Below are 25,236 nucleotides of genomic sequence, written 5' to 3'. Positions count from 1 at the left end.
CCAGCAAAAGTTAAAGTCAATATATAAGTCAAAATTTATCAGTGTTTTATATTTATCAAAATTAACATTTTGTGTGTGGCTCGAAAGTGTTATTTCTAGGGTAACCTATGCCCGATTTTAATCAGATCAATAGACAGTACGAAGTTTTGTAGTATACATTATAGTGTAGTGTTACGTATTCATGGTTTTTCCATATCGGTACAGAATTCATGGTTTTTCGATATCAGTACAGAACGTGAAACTATCAGTTCAATAGATTTTCTGGTTCTAAAATTTTACTATATTATGCAGTGTTATTACGTGTTGTTTTGCATGAATATACACCAACTTGCACAGGGAAGAAACTCAGTTAATGCCTAATTAGGCTGGCGACCGTATTATTGTCAAATTGGTAGCATCTTCAGTGTTGCTTTTGGTACATACTGACGGGTAATTGCATTTTGAACTTACTTGATGGATCATTGTTATTACAGAGTGGGTGTAAGTCTGATTTGCCACCATTCGGGTACACGCGGCGATATCTGTAAGAAAATCCTTTCTCATAAGGAGAACCCCGCTCAATTACCATAGCACAGGCTTTGAGTATTGTTTGCCCCACGCGCACGTTACATGTCCTCTAGACTTAGAACTACTTAAACTTAAGTCACATAGTGCTTAGAACCATTTTTCTTCGTCGACTCCCATCCCATTATGGTGCTATTCTACACACCCCGTGAGAGAACCTCTGAGAGAAATGTTCTTAGATGTTGGCTAGGATATCCCATGGGTGGGTTCAGCCCCCCGTCGGAAATTGTTCTTTCTCCACCCTCAGTGGCTCCTTCCCTTGCATATACGTGAGAAGTGTGTGGTAAGCGTATTCGTAAAAAGGAAGGAAGAGTAGGACTCAACGTCCCGTCGACATCAAGGTCATTGGAGACGGGTGTGTATTTGTAGAGCATAGGTGCCATTTCCTTCAACTGGGTCATGAACGAGTGCAAATTCATTGTGGAAACGCTTCTCCACGCTCTTCGCTATATCCTTTCTTCCAGGGGAGCGACTACCGCAAAGTACGCAGGAGATGCGTGTACAGTGTAGTGTTATATTTTTGTTGTTGATGATGATGATGATGATGATGATGATGATGATGATGATGATGATGGAAGAGGATGAAACTCTCTCCTGCCCTCGAATAGTACCAAGGGAGCCGCCGGGCTTAACGCCCCTATCCGACGGGCGGATCAGCAACAGTGTCACATGCCCTCACTTCATAAGACATTGCTAGGTGGTCTGAAATTTAATCCAGGGTACTGGCGCAAAGACGGGTGATCCAGAACGCTACATCACCACATCTCGTCACCTTTCCGGCCAAATACTGGCAGTGAAAACTTCATCCACCACCAGAATTCGAACCGGCTAACTTTCGAGTCGAGTGCCACCTTGCTGGCATGCGTTAGCGACCTCAGTGGAAACACAAATTGCCAGAAACACAAATGGCCAATGAAAGCTCGAGTCAGACACGAAGGCATGATCAAATAGCTTAATATTTACGGCGACTGTTCGCGATAAGCAGCAAAACTGGGTTCGAGTCGCACTGTAACTATCCTACAGCTCCACTCTGCTGATACATACGGCGTAACTTCCTTCCTCTCTGATTAAGAGTGTGTGGTCGTACCTGCTACACTGGATTACCTTGGTACAAACTTTACACTTCGACAACTGTTCTTATTTAAACTAAAGTATTTTATAAATGCTAATCGCATCTAAAACTGTTTAATTGGTGATATGGTTAGCGTAATTAGTACGGAGCATTGAGTGGAAATTTAGGGACCGTTTTCTCTAGGAAAAAAAGCACTTAACACGCCACTTCATTCTTCCCTTAATTATCGTTGTGATAATTAGATTTTCCCACTAAAACACTGTGCCAGTAACCAATACAAACTGACCTCGAGTATTTTCCTTCGGAAAATATATAATTCTGCCTCCTTAATTCGGTCGCCAGCCCAGAAGAGAGAAATTTGGAAAATAGGTTTCTTCATCTAAGTAGAAATAATAAATGAATTTATCTTTGAATAAATGCAACTTTAGTTTTTAGTTTGAGAATGGAAGTCGCAAGATATTTTATGTCCTTCATAACCACAAACTTTACGAAACGATTTTTTCAAATACAAATGAAGTTAGTTATTATTAGACTGAACTTACTTTTGTCTGTGCCTGACACTTTCAGCCCCAAGCCCGTATGTTCTACGAGGCAGCGTATTTTGTTGATTAGTTAGTTTTTGTGTACCTCTGACTACCGACATACTGTTAGTTATTAGTTGCACGAGTAGATGGCGTGAACCTGCTTCTTGTTTGAGCGGTACTTCTTTCGTTGTGTGTCACTGTTTTCGCCAGCGGATAGAGCGCTTATTGGTGCGCCATGTTTTATCCGATGAGGAAATTGCCGATTTTCTGACTTTTGAAGACATTGTCGATGCTCTAAATGGCGAAGATGATGATTTGGACGAGACAAGTGTCTCTGAAGGTATGTTTTTCGCTAAAATTCTGCAATAACGCGTATTTACATCGTTTAGCAAAAGCAGATAAACAGGATGTATAAATTTTCCAAATTTGTATTTTTTGTGTCTTGTCCCTTTTTTAATTGAAGTAACAGTTGAAAACAGCGCTAACATTTCTTCCACGACAGAAATGGTGAGTGGAGTGAATGTGACACTGCTTCAGTGATACCAGTGAACACAACTCCGAGGATTAATCTCGCGGACATCGATCGCTAGAGTTCACTTCTTGATTTTCTTAGTACAGTTATAACTGACGATGACATAGTCGCATAGTCTGTGCACAGATGTCTGTGCAACACAAACAATTCAAAGAAAGCATAGGAAAAATGAACTGAAACCTCATTCAGTTTTCAAATATTATAAGCCAGTTTCTCTTACTGAAATTAGAGGCTTCTTGGGCATCGTGTTCTATAACTGCGTGTCAGTAGACCAAAATTAACAGATCCCTATTACAATAATTTGAAAGAGTGATGCGTTCAAGTTTATCGCCCTTCTGAAAAAATCGTATTTACATGCAGAAGTATGGACGGCAGTTACACACGCTTACTGAAGTTAACAGTGGCTGCGTTGTAAATTTCGAAGTTCATGCTGCAAAACACAACAATGACAATTCGTCGTCAGCAGTTATTAGGCTGAAGTCTTGCAGAAATTGCTTAAACAAAGAACATACTGTTTATTTAGATAGGTGCTATTCCAGTCCAGAACTCTTTGAGCAGTTATCTCGCGAAGATACTGGTGCGGTAAGGACTGTGAATAAAAACAGGAACTCAATGCCTAAAGATAAGGTTACAGCTAAATCGAAGGTGAAATGACATACAGACGAAAACGAAATGTGTTGGCAATGAAGGACAAAAGGGTCGTATTTTATTCATTATGCGCAAGACATTTACTCACTTTTGGATCACACACAAGAAGGAGTGAAGTAATAAAGCCACATCAAATCTTATATAATAATTTGAACAAAGATGGAGTGGATCTTCGAGACCAGCGACTAGTACAATGTGTTCAGGCACAGAACTGTAAAATGGTGGCGGAAGCTGTTTTCTTACTAGCAGTATCGAATTCATTTTGGTTACACAGTTTGTTTCAGAAAAAGTTGCTATGCAGGTGGCACAGCGTCAAATGCCACCAACTCCAAATAACCAATATGAAACTCTAAGCAGACTGCCAAAAAGACATTTCCTGCAACATTTACCATCCAGAAGCAAAATATATGCTTCTCGTGATTGTCACGTTTGTTCCTCAAAATCAAAGGAAGAATGTGGGAAAGCATCTCAAAAGTCAGTGCGAACAGCACCATATGGCGTCATGTACGGAATCTTGATTTAAAATATTCTATACCATAAAGTAGTATGATTCCGTGTAGAAAGTGCTATTGTATTTCAATTCGATATTCAGCACTGATCATTGTGTGTTTATGAACTCATTTATTCTACTTACATGAAGGTTGTTGTTGTTGTGGTCTTCAGTCCTGAGACTGGTTTGATGCAGCTCTCCATGCTACTCTATCCTGTGCAAGCTTTTTCATCTCCCAGTACCTACTGCAACCTACATCCTTCCGAATCTGCTTAGTGTATTCATCTCTTGGTCTCCATCTACGATTTTTACCCTCCGCGCTGCCCTCCAATACTAAATTGGTGATCCCTTGATGCCTCAGAGCATGTCCTACCAACCGATCCCTTCTTCTGGTCAAGTTGTGCCACAAACTTCTCTTCTCCCCAATCCTATTCAATACTTCCTCATTAGTTATGTGATCTACCCATCTAATCTTCAGCATTCTTCTGTAGCACCACATTTCGAAAGCATGAAGGTATGACTCGTTTAATATTACAAAAACAATGCCGTGTGTAATAACATAATTTGTCCAAACTGGATTTTGTTCATGGTGTGGGTTCCTGTAGTCATGTCCCAGCTCATGAACCACGGGCAACGTATGAGTGGCCAAGTAAGTGGTCCCGACAGTCGGGATACCAGTTACTTTGGAATAAGGCTGGGCATCTCGGACATATTCTGAGTCGTGGTCACCTTTGTGCTCATACGGCAAAGACTGCCAAATCCACCGGTTAGTCCCTCAGCCGTTAGGGGTAAAACCCAATGGGACTCGGGGCAAGTAAGGCTCGCAACCTGCTTCCTTGGTACTTTAAATATGATACAGTGTCTAGCAAGAAAATTAGGATTGTGTCAGTATATTCGCATTGTGAAGGGACTGATCAAGATAAGATGGATAGTTTTTATGAGGCATTCAGTGATGTAGTTGTTAGAGTAAAGGACAAGGACAGTGTTCTGCTCATGGGTGATTTTAACGCGAGGATTGGAAATCGAACAGAAGGGTATGAAAAGGTTGTGGGTAAATTTGGAGAGGATATGGAGGCCAACAGGAACGGGAAACACCCCTTGGATTTCTGTGCCATTATGGGCTTAGTAATCACAAACTCCTTTTTTAAACATAAGAACATTCACCGGTATACTTGGGAAAGCAGGGGAACCAGATCTGTCATTGACTATATAATAACAGATCAGGAATTCAGGAAGGCTGTGAGGGATAGACGTGCATTGAGGGGATTCTTTGATGACACTGATCATTATTTAATCTGCAGTGAAATTGGGATTGTGAGGTCGAAAGTGCAGAAGGTCAGGTCCATATGTAGGAGGATAAGAGTGGAGAAACTTCAGGATAAGGAAATCACGCACAAGTACATAACAGCGATCTCAGAAAGGTACCAGTTACTTGAATGTAGTCAATTACAGTCATTGGAAAAGGAATGGACAAGGTACAGGGACACAGTACTAGAAGTGGCTAAAGAATGTCTTGGAACAGTAGTGTGTAAAAGTAGGATGAAGCAAACAGCTTGGTGGAATGACACAGTCAAGGCAGCCTGTAAAAGGAAAAAGAAGGCGTATAAAAAATGGCTACATACTAGAACTCAGGTAGACGGAGAAAGTTATGTTGAAGAAAGAAACAAAGCCAAACAGATAATTGCAGCATCCAAGAAGAAATCTTGGGAAGACTTTGGAAACAGGTTGGAGACATTGGGTCAAGCTGCTGGAAAACCATTCTGGACTTTAATTAGCAGTCTTCGAAAGGGAGGTAAGAAGGAAATGACAAGTATTTTGGACAGGTCAGGAAAACTGCTGGTGAATCCTGTGGATGCCTTGGGCAGATGGAGGGAATATTTTGAAGAGTTGCTCAATGTAGGTGAAAATACGATCAGTAATGTTTCAGATTTCGAGGTAGAATGGTATAGGAATGATGATGGAAATAGGATCACATTTGAGGAAGTGGAGAAAATGGTCAATAGATTGTAGTGCAATAAAGCAGCTGGGTTGGATGAAATTAAGTCGGAACTCATCAAATACAGTGGAATGTCAGGTCTTAAATGGCTACATAGGATAATTGAAATGGCCTGGTAGTCGGGACAGGTTCCATCAGACTGGACCAATCTTTAAAAATGGAAACAGAAAAGATTGTAACAACTACAGAAGGGTATGAAAAGGTTGTGGGTAAATTTGGAGAGGATATGGAGGCCAACAGGAACGGGAAACACCCCTTGGATTTCTGTGCCATTATGGGCTTAGTAATCACAAACTCCTTTTTTAAACATAAGAACATTCACCGGTATACTTGGGAAAGCGTTGTGGGTAAAAATCTTCTCAGGTATTGTTGAAAGGAAAGTGCGAGTATTAGTTGAGGACCAATTGGATGAAAATCAGTGTGGGTTTAGGCCTCTTAGAGGCTGTCAGGACCAGATCTTTAGCTTACGGCAAATAATGGAGAAGTGTTATGAGTGGAACAGGGAATTGTATCGATGCTTTATAGATCTAGAAAAGGCATATGATCGGGTTCCTAGGAGGAAGTTATTGTCTGTTCTACGATATTATGGAATGGGAGGCAAACTTTTGCAAGCAATTAAAGGTCTTTACATGGATTGTCAGGCAGCAGTTAGAGTTGACGGTAAACTGAGTTCATGGTTCAGAGTAGTTTCAGGGGTAAGACAAGGCTGCAACCTGTCTCCACTGTTGTTCATATTATTTATGGATCATATGTTGAAAACAATAGACTGGCTGGGTGAGATTAAGATATGTGGACACAAAATAAGCAGTCTTACATATGCGGATGACTTAGTTGTGATGGCAGATTCGACTGAAAGTTTGCAAAGTAATATTTCAGAGCTAGATCAGAAATGTAAGGACTATGGTATGAAGATTAGCATCTCCAAAACGAAAGTAATGTCAGTGGGAAAGAAATATAAACGGGTTGAGTGCCAAATAGGAGGAACAAAGTTAGAACAGGTGGACGGTTTCAAGTACTTAAGATGCATATTCTCACAGGATGGCAACATAGTGAAAGAACTGGAAGCGAGGTGTAGCAAAGCTAATGCAGTGAGCGCTCAGCTACGATCTACTCTCTTCTGCAAGAAGGAAGTCAGTACCAAGACTAAGTTATCTGTGCACCGTTCAATCTTTCGACCAACTTTGTTGTATGGGAGTGAAAGCTGGGTGGATTCAGGTTACTTTATCAACAAGGTTGAGGTTACGGATATGAAAGTAGCTAGGATGATTGTAGGTACTAGTAGATGGGAACAATGGCAGGAGGGTGTCCACAATGAGGAAATCAAAGAAAAACTGGGAATGAACTCTATAATGTAGCAGTCAGGGCGAACAGGTTTAGATGGTGGGGTCATGTTACACGCATTGGGAGAAGCAAGGTTACCCAAGCGACTCATGGGTTCAGCAGTAGAGGGTAGGAGGAGTCGGGGCAGACCAAGGAGAAGGTATTTGGATTCGGCTAAGAATGATTTTGAAGTAATAGGTTTAACATCAGAAGAGGCACCAATGTTAGCACTGAATAGGCCAATAGGGGATCATGGAGGAATTTTATAAGGCGGGCTATGTTCCAGACTGAACGCTGAAAGGCATAATCAGTCTTAAATGATGATGGATTTTGCTCATAGTTGCATATTAAAGAAGACAAAATAAGCTTAAAGTTGTAATTTTGTATTTATATGTTCAGTATTTTCCAAGATATAAATTTTTGAACATAATTAAAATTGCCTTGATTCTGCGGACATGGACAAGTATTGGGCCGGTACTAAGAATTTTATGTCAATTAACCACACAAATTTTGCGTTAACTACAATGTCTTTTCCACTTAGCCAATAATATTTTAGGTAGGACTTAAACAAAGGTAAGTAAAAGGTGCCCATGTTTCTGAAATAAACCGCTTACAGCTGCATGCGAACTTTTACAAAAGCACGACCGGTTTTGTGATTTCAGATGACACCTTCAGGGTGCACATTTATAAGATAGCAAATGTACAGTCGTCGTTATGGTAGAAAACAGATACCTACCCTAATAATCTATGCTCATGACAACCAGTATGAAGTACTCACATGTCAGAAAAACACTTAAGCTCTAATACGGGAGCCGGCCGTTGTGGCCGAGCGGTTCTAGGCTTTTCAGTCCGGAACCGCGCTGCTGCTACGGTCGCAGGTTCGGATCCTGCCTCAGGCATGGATGTGTATGATGTCCTTAGGTTAGTTAAGTTTAAGTAGTTCTAAGTCTAGGGGACTGATGACCTCAGATGTTAAGTCCCATAGCGCTCCCATTTGAGCCATTTTGAACCTAATACAGGAAAACTATTTGTAAATTAAACCGTGCTCGTAAAAAGAATGTAACACTTTTGATAATGAATTATTACTGTACTGTTCCCAAAAAACTTCTTTCGAAAAAGGTCTCTCTCGCTTGTTTCAAAACTAATTACGAAATAAATTGTTAGTAGTTTTCCTTCTCAGATTCAATGCAGTTAAGAATATGGTGCAAATGTGCGTTTGCTGTATCTTCACGTATCATATTACTTAGACCAAGCACACTGTATTGTCTACCTTTTGGAACCATTCTTGATGTGGTGATGGTACAATTCTTGCAGCAGCATATTTTGCCTGTAAATCTCTTGCGTCCATGGCTACAATTTATAAGAAATGCCTTATTCCTGCAGAAGTGCTGATTATCACCTTCTAACGTAAGCTGCTTCGTTATTAACATAAAATATAAAAATCTTGTAGAGAGCACTATAGCGTCAACGTTGCTCAACTACTGCTCACTGGTTGCTCCCTCCAGTGCGGCCTGTCTACTGAACACTGCTTCCAAAGAAAAGGCGTACCAAAAAAGGAAACGACAAAGCCACCTGCTAATCCTACAGAGACATCTTCCGCTGTGCCAGTCTACCAGGCATTTCTCCCAAAGAGAAAGCATCTCAGAAACAGAAACGATTATGGAAAAAGCTCGGTAGTTAAAATGCGTAAGGACTCCCCAATTTCAGTAGTGACGGCCACCCTTCTCCTTACAATAAATTAAAGACTTTAGCTACCTGTGGGCACTAATTTATATCAACGCGACAAGTTGAAAATTTCTACCAGACCGGGATTCGAACCCAGTTCTCCTGCTTACTAGGCAGGTGCGCTGGCCACTACGCTATCCGGATACAGTCGTCATGACAACCGCACAGACTACCCTAGCACAGCTCCCGTCAGACCACACGTTCTTAACTTATATCACACACTTCTGATATAGTGCCCCTCCTCATTAGCCTCATTACTTGCAATATCTCGCCGTTTACCGTAATAGTTGGGGTGCATCTGCACTGAAAGAATTGAGGGCTATTATCCCCGTAATTATATACGTGGTGTCTGTTCTTTCGGACCTAGCCATTATTTCTGATGTTTTAGCATTCGTAAGGGCATAATGACAGTACGAACCCTCACTGTCGGTACGGATGTAAGTATAAGAGCCGACGGTGGCTTAACAACAAGCCGGAAGCTGAATCCGGAAGAGAGAACGAAACTCTGTGTGCAAATCAGTCTACGGGGTAACAGAGTGCTTGTCTACACCGTAGAGATGGAGCACAGTGGAAAACAAAACACGCGACCAGCGCGAGCCATTAACAACAGAATACACAAAAACAGAGCACTGGGCGATGCAAAGACTAGTCCACTGGCGTTGAAATAGGGATAGTGGTTCTCTCGGAAACAACTGGTTTTCGGTTATACCGGTTTCTTTCATCTCTTGTTTAACCTGACTGTTGAAACAGCTCAAAATAACCTCTTTCTGTAAATGTTTTTGGTTTTTTATTCCTGTTATTTCCAGCAGTAAATGTAGACATCGAAAAAAGATTGAAAAATTCTGAGACTTTACGAACTTACAGCATGCTACTCACGAGTCAAGAACATCTCAGGCTCTTGTTAGTACTCGTACTTGTGTATTTATAGGTAAAATTGTTCGATTATCTGTGCATGGTGCAGGTGAAAAACAGGTCCGCAACTCTTCTTATAATTGAAGTAAATAGTTGCATTTCCGTCTTAAGTTGCATTGAGAAGTATCTTCCTTATTTCTTGACGGTGACTAGTTTCGAACACCGTGTTCATTTACAAACCATCCGTAACAGTGACAAATACAGGTGATAGCCCATGTACAAAAGCTCAGCCTGCAGTGCTCAAAGCGGTGTAACTAGTCACCATCAAGAAATAAAAATGATAGTTCTCAGAGGAACTTAAGACGGAGCATCAATCATTCATTTCAGTTTTTTCATTGCACATAGAATCAAAACATAAAATGAAGTAGGTAAATAAAGGAAAAGTTAGACTGTCCACTGTTCGCTGTTTTTCTCAAAAAGTAATGAGGGTTTCAATACCAAAAACATTCAACAGTATTCCCAACTGATTCTAATTTTGTAAATCAATTCTCAAAAACCATGTTACAGTCAAGGATCATACCACTATTTGAGCATTACGAATAGTCAATGCTAAAGGGTGAGGTTGGATAACTCTATATTTCGTGTGTGTTAACATGTCCATTTCCAATCGTTGCAAGTAGATAAAGGCGTAGCCGGCCGGTGTGGCCGAGAGGTTCTAGGTGCTTCAGTCTGGAACCGCCCGACCGCTACGGTCGCAGGTTCGAATCCTGCCTCGAGCATGGATGTGTGTGATGTCCTTAGGTTAGTTAGGTTTACACTCAGTCGCAAAAATACTCGGACAGTGGGAAGTTTCACAATGAGTACTCGAGAAACTCTGACTATGAAACCCAAACATATTTATTAGCAATGTATATGCGTAACAACATTAATTACAAAAGAATTATTGTATTGTTTCGTTTCCAAAACATAAATAACAGAAAAATTAACAACAAAAATGAAACATCCTGCACACCCTGCTGCTACAAAAGTATTCGGACACCGTCCAATAAATGTTCATAAGTCGTACGACGAAAATGTCAATACCTTGTGGGTCCACCTTTCATTTTCAATACCTCCTACAATCTACTAGGCATACTTTCCACGAGTTTTTCGTGAAATCTTGGCCTATGTTTGCCCATTCTTGGCGTAGCTTCTCTTTCAAGGTCTCCTTCATATAGATGTTGTCCGCGCGGAGGGTCCGTTTCAATTTATCCCATAAATGTTCGATTGGGTTAAGGTCTGGTGATTGAGGAGGGGGCTGCAATACCTTCGGGCAATTGAAGAGCAACCACATTGTACAATATGCACGGCATGCTTGAGATCATTATCCTGATAAAAATGAAAGTTGTTCGCAATACCTAGATGTCGTGCACTCTGCTTCAAATGTCCTCGCAGTATATTCAAATACGCTGCCTTGTTCATCGTATCATCAATGAACACTAAATCACCCACACCATTGCCGGACATGCATCCCCACACCATGATGCTCCCACCTCCAAACTTTACTGTTGGTTTGAGGTTCCTGGGATTCAGCTCTTCATTGGTCTTTCGCCACACGTTTGCCTTTCCGTCGCTTTGCCATACTGTAAATTTACATTCGTCGCAAAATATCACCCGATTCCACCAAGCCTGATGGTATTCGGCGTATTCCCTCGCAAACTGCATACGTTTCTTCTGGTTCACTGCATTTATGAATGGCTTTCGCCGTGCCACTCGACCATGGTACTGCGATCGTCGTAGTACTCTCCGCACGGTTTAGGGATGAACTTTCATACCAAGGTCTCCCCCCACCTCGCTTGCAATTCGTGTGGCAGATATTTTCGGATTCTGTTGTACCTTTCGCACAGTCACACGTTCATATCTCTGTGGCCGTCCTGTACTGCAACGGAATTCCAATCGGTCTTCTTTCTCGAACCGTTTAATAATGTCGTGAACTGTACTTTTTTCAATGTTCACTATTGCGGCAATTTCCCTGCTGGTTTTCCCCTTCGCGTGATGATAAACGACAAGTTGCCTTTGCTCGAACGTAGAACGCTTCCCTCTGCGTCCCATCGTCGACCTGCACAGTCTCGCGATACATGTTTATTAATCATCGCTGTCGTCTCGCGGAAATGTCGGACACACTGCAGTCGCTTCACCCTCTGTGCGTCTTGGAATGACCTTTTCTCTCACGTTGTCCGCCTTTGTCCGAATACTTTTGTTGCACCTTCCCATGCCGTTTTCAGGAAATATTACGTAACAGACACATGTCCAACAACAATTCTTCGTATTTGACGCGTATTTCACCCAGAGTCCAAAAAAATGGTTCAAATGGCTCTGAGCACTATGGAACTTAACAACTGAGGTCATCAGTGCCCTAGAACTACTTAAACCTAACTAACCTAAGGACATCACACACATCCATGCCCGAGGCAGCATTCGAACCTGCGACCGTAGCGATCGCGCGGTTCCAGACTGTAGCGCCTAGAACCGCACGGCCACCCCGGCCGGCGTACCCAGAGTCCCAAATACATTACATAGTGCAATTTCTGTATTTGTTCATGCGACAAACTGCAAAATATGCGCCGTTACGTGCTGTCCGAATACTTTTGCGACTGAGTGTAAGTAGGTCTAAGTTCTAGGGGACTGATGACTTCAGATGCTGAGTCCCATAGTGCTCAGAGCCACTTGAACCATTTTGATAATGGCGTATTATGTAGACAAAGGCAGCACATCAGTTACTTTCCATTTTTATTGTAGACTATGAATGAATTGGTAAGTTTTTAATTTACTACTATCCCTAACTTCCTTTCTTTTTCGTTATATCACAGAAATGACAGATAAATTACGAGATTTTGTGTGAAATTTGTGTTCTTTTTCTTTAAATATTTCGAATGAAAAACCTGTTTTTAGATATATATTATTTTAACAAGAATTTAAATACAGATTATTTTTTACTGACCAGCCCAAAAATACTCTTCCAAAAAAATTCAAATTTTATTTAAAAACAAAGTTTTAGCACCATTTCTATGGCAGACTGATATGCTGGGCTTAAACCCGGTTATCACCAAAAAGTAAAAATACCTGTTACAACCGAGACCACACAAATACCGAAAAATACCTGTTATTGAGAACTATATTATTGGTATCGGTTTTAATCGCTCGGTTTTCCCGTCCATACGTCGAAAGCAGCGTTAGAACTTCCTGACCAGGGTTATTGCCACCTGCTGGTAAACGAATGGGTCAATGGCTATGCCCCTGCCACATTCGCCAGGGCCCTCCGTGGCAGCTTTCTTTACTGTTCAGCTGCGATAATCACACCAACTCTTCTGCATCCATATCGATGTCCCTTGGCGGGGAAAATTAAAGATATGTCTGTATATTTTAATAGATCTCCTCCTTACTTGTCATTATAAAACAGTATTTGGTTTGTACTACACCCACTATTTTTCTACTAATTCGTTTTTCAATTAACTGCGTTCTGCCCCGTGTATTGTTCATCGTTAAGCATTCACATGCGTATAAAAATAAAGTCTTACCATTGTGGCAGAGTGTTTTCCTTTCATATTTTTACATATATATTTCTCGTTGTTTTTATCCAAACGATATGCTCTTTTCATTTATTAAGTCCTACATCTATTGTAAATTTTTCTTGTCCATTTTTCCAGTACGGTTTCTTCTACATATATAAATTTACCAACTTTCTCTATTTTACCTATTTATTTTTCTAAGTAATTCGGTGCAGTTTTATTTTTGTCATGAATTTGTGTTCTTAGTTCAAGTTCCGAGCAGTTTTAATTTCTCTCTATGCTCCAAACAGAATTGAACTGATATTTGTCTGGCCTCAATGTTTTTATTTTTGTATGTTAGGAGCTGTTTCGTTTTATAGAAATCCCTATTTGCGCTGTCATAATGGTCTACTCGTGGTCTAGGGGTAGCATCTTTGGATAGTAATCGAAACGTCATGGGTTCCTGGTACAAACATTGCCACTGCTTAAATTTTGAATAAAAATCATCGTCAATGGCGACCGAAGAGTTCTGGCACAAGAAGTCACTCTCACTCTGCCAACGGCCTTGTCGAAAGAGGGCGGAGAAGCGGACAGAGGTTAAGGGCACTGTCTTGCTCTTAGGGTTGGAAAATATCTCTGAAAGGGCGAAGCATCAGCAGCGATCAGCGGCATGATGATAAAGAAGGCAATGGAAACCTCTACACTAAACACACACAACACGTATCTACAGGACATGTGGCCTGTAATTGAAAAAGTGTTATGATAACCTCAACATTAGCAAAAGTCCACCATTCGGATCTCCCGGAGGGGACTGCCAAGGGGGAGGCGACCTTGAGAAAAAGATTGCATAACCAACGAAAGGAAAACGTTCTAAGAGTCGGGACGTGGAATGTCAGAAGTTTGAACGTTTTAGGGAAGCTAGAAAAGCTGAAAAGGGAAATTCTCCATCTACATCCATACTCCGCAAACCTCCTGACGGTGGTGTGTCGGAGGGTACCTTGAGTACCTCTATCGGTTCTCCCTTCTGTTCCAGTCTCGTATTGTTCGTGGAAAGAAAGATCGTCGGTATGCATCTGTGTGGGGTCTAATCTCTCTGATTTTATCCTCATTGTCTCTTCGCGAGATATACGTAGGAGGGAGCAATATACTGCTTGACTCCTCGATGAAGGTATGTTCTCGAAACTTCAACAAAAGCCCGCACCGAGCTACTGAGCGTCTCTCCTGCAGAGTCTTCCACTGGAGTTTATCTATCATCTCCGTAACACTTTCACGATTACTAAATGATCCTGTAACGAAGCGCGCTGCTCTCCGTTGGATCTTCTCTCTCTCTCTCTCTCTCTCTCTCTCTCTCTCTCTCTCTCTCTCTCTCTCTCTCTTATCAACCCTATCTGATATGGATCCCACACCAGTGAGCAGTATTCAAGCAGTGGTGAAAAAGTGTACTGTAACCTATTTCCTTTGTTTTCGGACTGCGTTTCCTTAGGATTTTTCCAATGAATCTCAGTCTGGCATCTGCTTTACCGACGATTAATTTTATATGGTCATTCCATTTTAAATCACTCATAATGCCTACTCCCAGATAATTTATGGAATTAACTGCTTCCAGTTGCTGACCTGCTATATTGTAGCTAAATGATAAAGGATCTTTCGTTTATGTATTCGCAGCACATTACACTTGTCTACATTGAGATTCAATTGCCAATCCCTGCACCATGCGTCAATTCGTTGCAGATCCTCCTGCATTTCTGTACAATTTTCCACTGTTACAACCCCTCGATATGCTACAGCATCATCCGCAAAAAGCCTCAATGAACTTCCGATGTTATCCACAAGGTCATTCATATATATTGTGAATAGCAACGGTCCTATGACACTCCCCTGCGGCACACCTGAAATCACTCTTACTTCGGAAGACTTCTCTCCAGTGAGAATGACATGCTGCGTTCTGTTATCTAGGAACTCTTCAATCCATTCACACAATTGGTCTGATAGTCCATGCGCTCTTATTTTGTTCATTGAACGACTGTGGAGAACTATATCGAACGCCTTGCGGAATTCAAGAAACACGGCATCTACCTGGGAACACGTGTCTATGGCCCTCTGAGTCTCGTGGACGAATAACGCGAGCTGGGTTTCACACGATCGTCTTTTTCGAAACCCATGCTGATTCCTACATAGCAGGGTTAAGTGAAGTGAAATGGAAAAAAAGACAAAGATTTTTGGTCAGATGAGTATAGGGTAATATCAACAGCAGCAGAAAACGGTATAACTGGAGTAGGATTTATTATGAATAGGAAGGTAGGGCAGAGACTGATTTACTGTGAATAGTTGAGTGATACGGTTGTTCTCATCAGAATCGACAGCAAACCTACGCCGACAATGATAGTTCGGGTATATATGGCGACGTCGCAAGTTGAAGCTGAAAAAAAAAAAAAAAAAACAGCAAGTATACGAGGATACAGAACGGGTAGTTCGGTGTACGTAAAGTCAGATGAAAATGTAATAGTCATGGTGGATTGGAATGCATTTGTAGGGGAGGCAGTAGTAGAATGCGCTAAAAGACAATATTGGCTTGGTAGTAAGTACGAGAGGGGAGAAAGACTGAGTCTTGTAATAATTTTCAACTATTAGCAGCGTATACTCTGTACGAGAATCAAAAGAGGTGGAGTAGGAGGAGGTGGTATACTTCTTGAAAAAGGCCGAGATATACGGGAAGATTTTTGGTACCTTACTTCATGGTCAGGCAGAGGACTCTGAAACCAAACACTGGATTGTAAGGCATACCCAGGATCAGATACAGACTGAGATCACAATTTAGTAATGATGAAGAGAAGGCTGAAGTTTAAGGGACTTATCACGAAGCATCAGTGTGTAAAGAAGTGGAATAATGAAGTACTAAGCAATGAAGAGATACCTTTGTTGTCTGAGGTTATAGATACTGCGATGATGAATAGATCGGTAGGCAGTGAAGTCGAATAGGACTGGACATCTCTAAAAAGCGGAATCACAGAACTTGGAACGAAAAAACATAGGTACAAGGAAGGTAACTTTGGAGAAATCACGGTTAACAAAAGAAATACTTCCGTTGATCGGCGAAAGAAAGAAGTACAAAAATGTTCAGGGAAATTCCATAATAGACAGAAATAAGAAGTCCAGAGAAACCAAGGCGAAATGTCTGCTTGAAAAAGGTGAATATCGAAAAAGAAAACAATTATCGGAAGAACTGACTCAGCATACAGAAAACTCGAAACAACCTCTGATGAAGTGGAAAACAAGGGCAGCAACATTGAGGGTGCAATCTGAATACACTGCTAAATGCAAAGGAGACGGCGGATAGGTGGGAAGAGCACATTGAAGGCTTCTATGAGAAGGACGACTTGTCTGATGATATGAAAGAAGAAGAAACAGGAGTCGATATAGTACAGTATTGGCATCATAATCTGAAAGAGCTTTGAAAGACTTAAAATCAACTAAGGCAGCAGGGATAGATAACATTCAATCAGAATTTCTAAAATCATTTGAGGAAGTGTAAACAAGACGACTATTAACGTTGGTGAGTAGAATTAGAGGCTGGCGATATATCACACCTTCGGAAAAACATCCACGTAATTCCTAAGGTAGCCAGAGCCGACAAGCGCGAGAATTATCACACAGTCAGTTTAACAGATCATGCATTAAAATTGCTGACCAGAATAATATACAAAAGAATGGAAAAAATAGAGGATGTGTTAGATGACCAGATTGGCTGTAGGAAAGGTAAAAGCACCAGAGAGGCAATTCTAACGTTGCGGTTGATAACGGAAGCGAGGCTAAAAAAAAAATCAAAACACCTTCATAGGATTTGTTGACCTGGAAGAAGCGTTAGACAATGTAAAATGGTGCAGGATGATGGAAACAGAAAAATTGGCGTAATCTATAGGGAAAGTCGTGTAATACACAGTATGTACAAGGACTAAGAGGAAAGAGTAGGGCTGGAAGACCAAGGACGAAGTGCTCTGATTAAAAAGGGTGTAAGACAGGGATGTAATCCATTGACTTTACTATTCAATCTATACATCGAAGAAGCAATGACGGGAATAAAACATGTTAAAGAGTGGGATTAAAATGAAAGGTGAAATGATAGTAATGACAAGATTCGCTGATGACATTGCTATCCTCAGTGAAATGCAAGAAGAATTACATGACCTGTTGAATGGAACGAACAGTCTAATGATTACGGAGTATGGATTGAGAGTAAATTGAAGAAAGACAAAAGCAATGAGAAGTAACAGAAATGAGAACAACGAGACGCTTAAAATCAGAATTGGGGATCACGAAATAGACAAGGTTAAGAATTCTTCTTTCTAGACAGCAAAATAATTCCATAATGTACGTAGAAAGGTGGACATAAAAGGCAGACTAACAACGGAAAGCAGGGCATTCCAGCCCAGGAGAAGTCTACTAGACCTTAATTTTAGGAAGAAATTTCTGAAAATGTACGTTCGGTGCACAGCATGGTGGAGAAACATAGACTATGGGAAAACCGAAACAGAATAGAAAAGAAGCATTCGAGATGTGATGCTAAAGAAGTATGTTGAAAATTAGGTGGACTGAAAAGGTAAGAAATGAGGTGGTTCCCCGCAGAATCGGCAAGGAAAGGAATATATGGAATACACTGACAAGAAGTAGTTACAGGATGTCAGGACATGTGTTCCGACGGTCAAAGAATGACCTCCATGGTACCAGATGCAGCTGTAGAGGGTAAAAAACAGGGTGAGGTTGCGCAGTGGTTAGCACACTATACTCGCATTCGGGAGGACGACGGTTCAAACCCGCGTCCGGCCATCCAAATTTAGGTTTTCCGTGATTTCCGTAAATGCGAATACCGGGATGGTTCCTTTAAAAAGGCACGGCTGATTTCCTTCCCCATCCTTAACACCATCCGAGCTTGTCCTCCTCCTCTAATGAACTCGACGTCTACGGGATGTTAAACCAGATCTTTCTTCCTTCCATTGTATAGGGTAAAAGGTGTACGGGAATTCATCCAGCAAGTAGTTGAGAACGAAGGATGAAATTGCTTCTCTGAGATAAAAAGTTTGGCACAGGAGAGGAATTTGTGGCGGGGCACATCAAGCTAATCTGATGACTCAAAAAAAGAAGACTACTAAGCTGAAAAATAAATTTTTCTCCACAACATCAAGAGATGTCTGGTTAAAAAATAAATTTTCTCAATAGTTTCCCTTTTTCTGGGAAACAAAGGTGTGAACAACGAATCAGTACATATAATAGAAAGAACCGGAATTACAAGACTCATAGAACAAGCTTTACCACGCTATAAAAAGCCAATCCGTTCATACATTTCCCTATAAAATTGTTCCTAACACCTACGACAGAATTTATGAAAAAATGAAAAACGTTTCGGGTGATCTCATTGTTTCTATTACTTCTGATGTATGGGCCTGCTTGCATAGCAGTGGCAGCTTCTGGAGTCCCACACGTTCGTTGTTTACTGAATTCCAGCTGGAACACGGAGTTCCGACTATGAAGCCTTTTCTAGGTTCCCACAGTGGAGAAAATAGAACAGTGGAGCTTAATACTACAACATATCTCTGAGTTATTGACCAGGGCAAAATACATAAAATACTTCAATGATAGTGCTCTAAGATGAAAAGGTGTTCGAGCGGCTGAGTATGAGTTTGCTACATGTTACATCCATTCAATTCAGAGGGTCGAAAATAAACCAATAATAAAAAAAAATGGTTCAAATGGCTCTTGGTACTATGGGACTTAACATCTGAGGTCATCAGTCCCCTAGAACTTAGAACTACTTAAACCTAACTAACCTAAGAACATCACACACATCCATGCCCGAGGCAGGATTCGAACCTGCGACTCTAGCGGTCGCACGGTTCCAGACTGAAGCGCCTACAACCGCTCGGCCACATCGGCCGGCCCAATAAAGATCCAACGTGAAGCTCCACTAATGATCGCTAGTGGCAGACATCTCGTAATGCATTTCAGTCCTCCGAGCTCAGTTCAAGAGAAACTGTTGGCGATTCAAAACGATCTAAATTTACTGAAGCTTCAGTAGCTGCAAGAGCTGGAACTCCACCTTTATATAGTAGGTCATCTGCTCGAACAAAAACGAGCTATGTCGCTGTAAGTGATTGTTCACGATATGCTTGTAATTTTTCGTCTCATCAGTGGTGTTTGGTGCAGTACGTTAAGCTATTAAACCCCCAACGAAAATAAGTTCTGCTCCCTCCACATATCTGAAGTGATATCACGTGTTGTGGTATTAAATGAACATTCAGATAATGAAGAGACAGTACAAAAAATTCCTGACTTAGCACACATGAGAGCCTCTTGAAAGCTCAATTAGAAAGTAGTTTCAGTTCCTTAGATGAAAAGCGAAATTACTTGATCGTAACCTTTCTAGATAAACTATTTAGGGAGCCGTTGAAGCTAAAAGACCTCGACAGAAGATCCTACCCTACTGGAATTTTACCAAGAATGCCTCAAAGAAGTAGAGGAAAAGAGACTCAATCAGCCGCAGTTCGCAAACCTCACGACACGTCTTGGGATTACTTTAACGAGTTTGAAATGGTGGAGCTCCTCCATACCCACACCGGCATGATGACCAACACAAAAGGCCTATTGCCATTTCTGCATATTCGTTAGTTTTCACTAAGTGAGTTCTCGAAAGGTGTGGGTACTGCGATGTTTGTGTACGCCTGCTTATGGTTAACCATTAATACGCACCCATCTGGAGGTAGATTGAGTTGAAAGTTAAACGAAGTGTAGCGGTTTGAAGCGTAGTGCCAAAAAGGGACTAGGCAGGAGCCAAGGAAAAAACCCACTGCGACAGTCGAGTCGGGTAGTAAGAGCAGTAGCGGATTGCTTGGGTTCATCATGGGTTAGTGTCCAGTAGGTCATATACTGGATTCACGTAGTTTTGAACTTTTTTTTTTTCGTTAGTGTGTGAGCTCTTCGGCTTCCCTGCTCTAGCCTGTTGGTCGGTTGTGATAGATGGCATATCCAATCAATATTGCTGATGTGCAGGAGCTTGCCGACGTTGTCAGTTGCATGTTAGCTCGCCATGGGTGATAATGGCCTAGCTAGCAGTGCATTTGGTCGCTTATGCTTCCACCTATAGTTGTGATCATAGTACACCAGAGTAAAGATGAAAGGATAGTGTCTCGCGTTCCTGTATAATTCGTGCGGTAGCGTTCTCGCTTCCCACGCCCGGGTTCCCGGGTTCGATTCCCGGCGGGGTCAGGGATTTTCTCTGCCTCGTGATGGCTGGGTGTTGTGTGCTGTCCTTAGGTTAGTTAGGTTTAAGTAGTTCTAAGTTCTAGGGGACTTATGACCACAGCAGTTGAGTCCCATAGTGCTCAGAGCCATTTCAACCATTTTCCTGTATAATTGTGTGGCGAGTTTTTTGAGTACATCCTTTAGGATTTCAAGGCGGTATTCATTGTGAATATCCACGGTGCGAGTGTGGCGTAGAGCGTTGTTAATGATGCGTAACACTTTGTTCGGTAAATAAAATGGAAATGTCGTGTGGTGAGGGCCTCCCGTCGGGTAGACCGTTCGCCTGGTGCAGGTCTTTCGATTTGACGCCACTTCGGCGACCTGCGCGTCGATGGGGATGAAATGATGATGATTAGGACAACACAACACCCAGTCCCTGAGCGGAGAAAATTTCCGACCCAGCCGGGAATCGAACCCGGGCCCTTAGGATTGACAGTCTGTCACGCTGACCACTCAGCTACCGGGGCGGACACTTTGTTCGGTATGATCTGCAGGCAGCGCAGGCGGGTTGGACCTGTATATCCCAAGACGGGAGCTGGTACATCATCAGAGGTTTGGTCAGTGTCATGTATATGGACCTTGACGCACTCCTATTTAGTGTGCTTTCCCTGTTGAGCATGGGTAGAGTTGTTTGAGCCTCGAGTGCGCCCTGTTGGCAACGTATACTTTGTGATTGCCCCCCCCCCCCCCTCCTCCATGTAACTTCCCGGTCCAGCCAGACACAGAGGTATCCAGCTTTCTCTCGGAAATGTATTGGGGTTGCTTGTATTTAAATTGATCGAACCTGTCTGCAGCGTTGATGTTTGCGCAGTAACTTCGGTCTGCTTGTGAAGAGAATTGTTTCACACTAGCCGACGTTTGTTTTAATACGCAATCGTTCCAACCAAGCCTCGTCAGTTCTGAATGCTGTCTGTAATCGTGAATTTATGTTCATCGGTTTCCAGTCTTGCGCAAGGATGGCTGATTTTAACGAGGTGGCAAATGAAAGTAATGATAGTGTGATTGCCCAGAAATAAACGCGACTGCAAACTAAGCTGACTGTTATCTGAAGACAGTTTAAATTGATCGCAACCGCCATTAGATTAGATGGTTACCTAATGTGACACAGTATACGAATTTGAAAAAGGTTTGTGATAATTTATCTTTCAGCGCAGTGTATATAGCGAAAGATTTTTAAACGAAACTAGCCTTGCTCACGAAGGGAACCGAAATCACCTTTAACCTCTTAATGCAGAGAAACTTGTGTTCAGTGGCCCTAATTTTCCTCTAGTTAAGTATGAGTATACCCTACTAATTTTTATTTTCCTAAAATTAATAATAAACGGTGTTTTGATATGAATATATCGTGCTTTTGTTTGTGTTTAGAGTATCTTGCATGTGCATTACGTAAAGTCGAATTGCGAAATTTCCATAATTTATTGAAAATCCAGTCTCTGGCCGATATTGTCCTATTATCTGGATACGCTACTTGGTAAGATATGACTGGGAATCGGAGATTCGCCACATATCCGTTTCGTCTGTAATCTAGACCATATGTTGTTGTCTTCAGTCCGAAGACTAATTTGATACAGCTATCCATGCTACTTAATCCTGTGCGAACTCTTCATCTCCAATTAACTACATCTACATTTACATGGCTAGAACAGCGTGCAGAAGACACGAACACCTGTATATTTCCATGCGAGCTCTGATTTCCCTTATTTTACTATGACGATCGTTTGTCCCTGTGTAGGTCGGCGTCAGCAAAATATTTCCGCATTCGGAGGAGAAAGTTGGTAATTGAAATTTCATGAGAAGATCCTTCCGAACGAGAAACACCTTTGTTTTAACGATTTCCGCCCCAAATCCTATATTAAATCGGTGACACTCTGTCTCCTATTGTTCGATAATAAAAAAAGTGCAGCTCTTCTCTGAACTTTCTCGATGTACTCCGTTAGCCCTATCTGGTAAGGATCCCAGACCGCGCAGCAGTTCGCCAAAAGCGGACGGACGAGCGTACTGAATGGCAGTATCTCAAGTAGGTCTGTTGCGTCTTCTAAGTGTACTGCCAATATAGCGCGTTCTTCTGTTCGGCTTTCCCACAACATTTTATGTATGTTTTCTTTTCAATGTAAACTGCTCGTAATTATAATCCACAGGTATTTAGAAGAATTTACAGCATTTAGATTTGCGTGATTTATCGAGTAACGGAAGTTTCGCGGCCTCCTCCTAGCACTCATTTGAATGACCTCACTTTTTTCATTATTTAGGGTCAATTTTTGCACCATACAGATTTTTTGCAGTTGATTTTGATGTTCTCATGACTTTACTAGACGACAAACGACAGCTTCATCTGCAAACCAAAGTAGGCTGCTCAGATTGTCTCCTAATCGCATATATGGCTGAGGAACAACAGAGGGCCTATACTACCTCGGCGAACGTAAGAAATCACTTCTGTTTTACTCCATGACTTTCCATCAGTGACTTCTCAGACAGGAAATAAAAAAATCCAGTCGCACTGAGGCGATATTCCTTAAGCACGCAATTTGATTACAAGCCCCTTGTGAGGCACAATGTCAAGGCCTTCTGGAATGAAGTCCCTTGTCGATAGCATTCAGCTCTTAGTGTGAGCGAAGTTGTATTTCGCAAGAACGATGTTTTCTAAATCCATGTTGACTGTCTGTCTGTAGACCGTTCTCTTCTAGGTAATTCATAATATTCGAATGTTCCAAAATCCTGGTTCTTGTCGACGTTAATAAAATGGGCCTGTAATTTTATGGTTTACTCCTACTGCCTTTCTTGATTATTGTTGTGCCCTGTGCAACTCTCCAGGTTCAAAATGGTTCAAATGGCTCTGAGCACTATGGGACTTAACTTCTATGGTCATCAGTCAAAAAAAATGATTCTGAGCACTATGGGACTTAACTGCTGAGGTCATCAGTCCCCTAGAACTTAGAACTAGTTAAACCTAACTAACCTAAGGACATCACACACATCCATGCCCGAGGCAGGATTCGAACCTGCGACCGTAGCGGTCGCGCGGTTCCAGACTGTAGCGCCTAGAACCGTTCGGCCATTCCGGCCGGCCAACTCTCCAGTCTTCGGGTACGGATCTTCGGTCGAACGAGTGGTTGTATGTAATCAAGTATGGAACTATTGCATCAGCATACTCCGGACGGAACCTTATTATTAAATTATTACGTGATTCAGTTCTGGAATATTTACTTAGTCTTCTATGGTCATTCCAAGCATGTGTGTCAATTTTTACCCCTCTATCTACATTATTCCGTGATTTATTACGTTTTCAAATTTATACTGACTTTTTGATCACCCTGTACCAACGCGGCTGAAGGGGAGCGGTATCTTATGACCACTACAAATGTTTTTAAAAAATACTTAAATTGAAACCCACAGTGAAAATCTGACGAAACATTGCATACATATGTTTGACAGCGCCTCTGGTGTGCCCGTCGATCGCGTGACGTCGCTCTTTTCACTTCAGGGCGCATAGGGCGCATAGTGAGCATGAAAAGATGCCTACAAAATAATGCCCCCCCCCTCACCCCCCCCCCCTCCCCCGGCCACGTATGAGAACCTGGTGACAGATTTCGCCTGATTTCATGCAATCAGAGTAACGTAACTGTCATGCATTTCGTTCTTCATGACAGTTCTCGGCCGCATTCTACAGGGGGCAATGAAGATGCTAAATACAGCTGACGGATGCGTGTTTGTTGCTGTTAGAAGTGGTTTATCTTCCAGCGAAACCGAAGTAGATAGTTCCTATAAGTTAGTATGGGCAGAAGCCATTCTTGCCAATCGGAATAAATTAATAATTGGATTCTTTTACCGCCCTCCCAACTCTGATGATACAGTCATTCCAAGCATGTGTGTCAATTTGTACCTCTCTATCTACATTATTCCGTGATTTATTCAGTTTTCAAATTTATACTGACTTTTTGATCACCCGGTATTGCTAAGAGTGTGATAAAAGAGACTGAGGTTCTGGACTCTACTTACACATCAGCACCTCTTTAAAAAGTATGTTGTTAATACAAGCCAACAACTTTTTTTTTTTTTTAAATGGGCATGCAGTACCACCACCACCTCTCCCCACTTGGTAACACATGTTACTGAAAATGTGCTAGTATTTTTATTTATTTAATCGTGTCCAAGCCATAGACAACCCACATATTACATATACACACAAATACAAATACAAATACAAATACAATACACACATGTATTAATAAAACAAACCCAAAATGGGGAGTCACATTACAATATAAAGACAAACATAGTATATATATATATCATATCACATCACGTCCCGCCAAAATTCAGCGCATTTGACTGCCACTGCCGTAGCGGTTGCCAGATCTTCTTTCCTGCACACTTCCCCCATGTTGCTGCATTTGAGGAGGTGGTCCATTGTTTGGGTCTGTCCGCACTGGCACGTGTCCGTCCCGTCTCGGTATCCCCATTTACACATGTTTACGTTGCATCTGCCCACTTCGTTGGGTGAGATTAGAGGTGCCTGGTCTCCTGTAGGCAGTGGTGCTTGCCATTTTGACAATCTGGCCTTTTGTTTTGAGGTTTCGGGCGGTTGAACTGAGGTGAGGGAACTCCGTCTTGATTTTAGACGTGTGTGTGGAGGGTTTTGTCCGAAGAGAGGATGGCGCTGGTCGCGCAGTTGCTTGAGGCGCTCTGCTTCGCT

The 25,236-nt window shown here is 41.8% G+C and overlaps 1 protein-coding gene and 1 non-coding gene across 2 annotated transcripts in view; one reads left to right on the top strand and one right to left on the bottom strand.

Moving 5' to 3' along the window:
- The window catches only part of LOC126416797 (dipeptidase 1-like), a 504,557-nt gene that overhangs the window by 316,392 nt on the left and 162,929 nt on the right, over positions 1–25,236 (top strand). The gene's annotated exons all lie outside the window — the stretch shown is intronic.
- Positions 8,944–9,016, bottom strand: Trnat-agu (transfer RNA threonine (anticodon AGU)). The gene has a single exon. It is a non-coding gene; the product is annotated as a tRNA-Thr (tRNA).

The sequence above is a fragment of the Schistocerca serialis genome, chromosome 8 (genome assembly GCF_023864345.2).
Source record: "Schistocerca serialis cubense isolate TAMUIC-IGC-003099 chromosome 8, iqSchSeri2.2, whole genome shotgun sequence".
Lineage (NCBI taxonomy): Eukaryota > Metazoa > Arthropoda > Insecta > Orthoptera > Acrididae > Schistocerca > Schistocerca serialis.
The sequence above is the reverse complement of the archived record's forward strand: the minus strand, read 5'-3'. Positions and strand labels throughout refer to the sequence as shown.